Source organism: Babylonia areolata, chromosome 33 (assembly GCF_041734735.1).
Source record: "Babylonia areolata isolate BAREFJ2019XMU chromosome 33, ASM4173473v1, whole genome shotgun sequence".
NCBI classification, from domain to species: domain Eukaryota; kingdom Metazoa; phylum Mollusca; class Gastropoda; order Neogastropoda; family Buccinidae; genus Babylonia; species Babylonia areolata.
Window position 1 is genome coordinate 23,187,886 of NC_134908.1, and position 4,623 is coordinate 23,192,508.

The window sequence follows — 4,623 nt, forward strand, 5'->3', positions numbered from 1 at the left end:
GAGTGTCTTCGTATGTTTGGGCCCGTATGTGCTGATCGAATGAGTGTGTGTGTGTGTTGGATGTGGTAACTTGCACGCACGCGCGCACCCACACCAACCCACAACCACAGACGCACACACACAAAACCACACACACACACACACACGTATTTATTCAGTATCACACAAAAGACACTGCTGAGGAGTTTCACAATTTGTGTTCGTGTGCATCCCTTTCGACAATATCAGACAAAATTAAATATATAGCAAAATGCTAAATAACTCAAATGGATTCTGTGAAATTCCGTGTGCTGTTTTCTGATGAAGAAAAAAGAAAAAAGAAAAAAAAAGAATACTGTTAAAACTTAGCTGCTTTATCTCTTCTATACGAACATGGCTCTCTTCGATACATTTTTTTTTTCAGTTTAAAGTAATAATAATAAACCAGAATATGTATCTACTGCTTGGGAGACGAATAAAAATGAGTATTGTTAAAATTTAGCTGCTTTTTCTCTTCTATACGTACAGGTTTTTCAATATAATTTTGCAATAATTGATAGGTAAAATAATTTTTACTGAAATATCTGTCTATTGCTAGGGGGGAACCGATAAAAATGTGTCTGTTGTTGGAGAAACATGACTCGTTAATGTGTATATCTGATTGTTTGCTCGAGTGCGCTTTTTATTTTCATTTATATATATCTATATATATCTATATATCTATATCTATATCTATATCTATATCTATATCTATATCTATATATATATATATATATATATATATATATATATATAGAGAGAGAGAGAGAGAGAGAGAGAGAGATTATTAAGAAGGAAAACACCCGGCTTCAGTTTCGGCCACATCTTTCTACGCTACAACACATCTGCTAGGCAAATGCCTGACAGCAGCATAACCTGCCGCACTTGTCAGGCCTTGAGTGCATGCATCTGTATATTTATGTACATGCCTGAGTGGATTTTTTTTTCCTAAGAATTTTGCCAGAGGATAACACTTTTGCTGCGCCAAGTGCCTGCTTGCACACGGGACCTCGGTTTATCGTGTCACCCAATTGATTAGACAGACACGCAGTTTGATTTTCCAGTCAAACTTGGAGAAAGAACGAGCGAACGAATTTGTTTTATTGAACATCGGCCATGGGCCATAATTTAAAACAGGGCGAGGGGAGGGAAGGGGGCAAGGGAAGAACGGGGTTAGGAAGACGACCTGTTGTACATACTGACGTGTTGACCTGTTGTACATACTGACGTGTTGACCTGTTGTTCATACTGACGTGTTGTTCACACGGGCCTGGTGACCTGTTGTACATACTGAGGTGTTGACCTGTTGTACATACTGACGTGTTGCCCTGTTGTTAATTACTGACCTGATGACCTGTTGTACAGACTGACGTGTTGACCTGTTGTTCACACTGACCTGATGACCTGTTGTACATACTGACGTGTTGACCTGTTGTTCACACTGACCTGATGACCTGTTTTACAGACTGACCAGATGATCTGATGTGCACAGGGAACTGTACACACTGACCTGATGACCTGTTATACACACTGACCTGATGACCTGCTATACACACTGACCTGACGTCATGTTCACACTGACCTGATGACCTGTTATACACACTGACGTGATGACATGTTGTTCACACTGACCTGATGACCTGTTATACACACTGACCTGATGACCTGTTATACACACTGACGTGATGACATGTTGTTCACACTGACCTGATGATCTGCTATACACACAAACCTGATGACATGTTGTTCACACTGTCCTGATGACCTGTTATACACACACTGACGTCATGTTCACACTGACCTGATGACCTGCTATACACACTGACCTGACGTCATGTTCACACTGACCTGATGATCTGTTATACACACTGACCTGATGACCTGTTGTTCACACTGTCCTGATAACCTGTTATACACACTGACCTGACGTCATGTTCACACTGACCTGATGATCTGTTATACACACTGACCTGACGTCATGTTCACACTGACCTGATGATCTGTTATACACACTGACCTGACGTCATGTTCACACTGTCCTGATAACCTGTTATACACACTGACCTGACGTCATGTTCACACTGACCTGATGATCTGTTATACACACTGACCTGTTGTTCACACTGTCCTGATGGTCTGATGTGCACAGGGAACTGTACATGCTGACGTGATGACATGTTGTTCACACTGACCAGATGACATGCTGTTTACTGTGTCGTAATGACCTGTTGTACATTTTGACCTTATGACCTGTTGAATAGTGGCCTGATAACCTGTTGTACAATTTGACTTTATGACCTGCCATACACACTAACCAGGTGACATGTTGTACACAGTGACCTTATGACCTGTTGTGCACACTGACCTACCCACCTGTCGTGCACAGTGACCTGTTGAACATAGTGACCTGTTGTACACAGTGACCTGTTGAACAGTGACCTGTTGTACACTGTGACCTAACCACCTGTTGTGCACAGTGACCTGTTGAACATAGTGACCTGTTGTACACTGTGACCTAACCACCTGTTGTGCACAGTGACCTGTTGAACATAGTGACCTGTTGTACACTGTGACCTAACCACCTGTCGTGCACAGTGACCTGTTGAACATAGTGACCTGTTGTACACTGTGACCTAACCACCTGTTGTGCACAGTGACCTGTTGAACATAGTGACCTGTTGTACACTGTGACCTAACCACCTGTCGTGCACAGTGACCTGTTGAACATAGTGACCTGTTGTACACTGTGACCTAACCACCTGTCGTGCACAGTGACCTGTTGAACATAGTGACCTGTTGTACACTGTGACCTAACCCCCTGTCGTGCACAGTGACCTGTTGAACAGTGACCTGTTGTACACTGTGACCTAACCACCTGTCGTGCACAGTGACCTGTTGAACATAGTGACCTGTTGTACACTGTGACCTAACCACCTGTCGTGCACAGTGACCTGTTGAACACAGTGACCTGTTGTACACTGTGACCTAACCACCTGTTGTGCACAGTGACCTGTTGAACAGTGACCTAATGACCTGTTGTGCACAGTGACCTGTTGAACATATTGACCTAATGACCTGTTGTACACAGTGACCTAACCACCTGTCGTGCACAGTGACCTGTTGAACAGTGACCTAATGACCTGTTGTGCACAATGACCTGTTGAACATATTGACCTAATGACCTGTTGTACACAGTGACCTAACCACCTGTCATTCACAGTGACCTGTTGAACATATTGACCTAATGACCTGTTGTACACAGTGACCTAACCACCTGTCATTCACAGTGACCTGTTGAACATAGTGACCTAATGACCTGTTGTACACAGTGACCTAACCACCTGTCATGCACAGTGACCTGTTGAACATAGTGACCTAATGACCTGTTGTACACAGTGACCTAACCACCTGTCGTGCACAGTGACCTGTTGAACAGTGACCTAATGACCTGTTGTGCACAATGACCTGTTGAACATATTGACCTAATGACCTGTTGTACACAGTGACCTAACCACCTGTCATTCACAGTGACCTGTTGAACATATTGACCTAATGACCTGTTGTACACAGTGACCTAACCACCTGTCATTCACAGTGACCTGTTGAACATATTGACCTAATAACCTGTTGTACACAGTGACCTAACCACCTGTCATTCACAGTGACCTGTTGAACATAGTGACCTAATGACCTGTTGTACACAGTGACCTAACCACCTGTCGTGCACAGTGACCTGTTGAACATAGTGACCTAATGACCTGTTGTACACAGTGACCTAACCACCTGTCGTGCACAGTGACCTGTTGAACATAGTGACCTAATGACGTGTTGTACACACATTGATGTGATAAACCTTTGCACACAGTGAACTTATGACCTGTTGTGCACAGTGACCTGACGACCTGCTGAACAGTGTCTTGACGATGTAGGTTGTACGCACTGACCTGATGATCTGTTGAACACAATGCCATGAGCAGCTGTGCTACACAATGACCTGTTGTACAAAGTGACCCAGTGACATGTACACAGTGAACTAATGACCTGTTGCACATACCAACACAATGACCTATTGTACATAGTGACCTTATGACGTACACAGTGACCTAATGACCTGTTGTACGCAATGACCTGATGACACTTTGTACACAGTGACCTAATGACCCGACGTACAGTGACCTAATGTACAGTTGTACATGTTGACCTAGTGACCTGTTATGCACTCTGACCTGATGACCTCATGTTAACAGTGACATGATGACCTGCTGTACACAGTGACTTAATGATCTGTTTACAGTGACCTAATGACCTGTTATACACAGTTCCTGATGACCTGTTGTAAACAGTGAGTTAATGACCTGTTGTACAGAGTGACATGGTGACCTGTTTTACATCTTGACCCAATGAACTGTTGTGCACGTTGACTCAGTGGCCTACAATGCAGTGACCTGATCTGTACACACTGATCTGATGACTTTTGTTGTACACACTGATCTGATGACCTGATCTGTACACACTGATCTGATGACTTTTGTTGTACACACTGATCTGATGACCTGATCTGTACACACTGATCTGATGACTTTTGTTGTACACACTGATCTGATG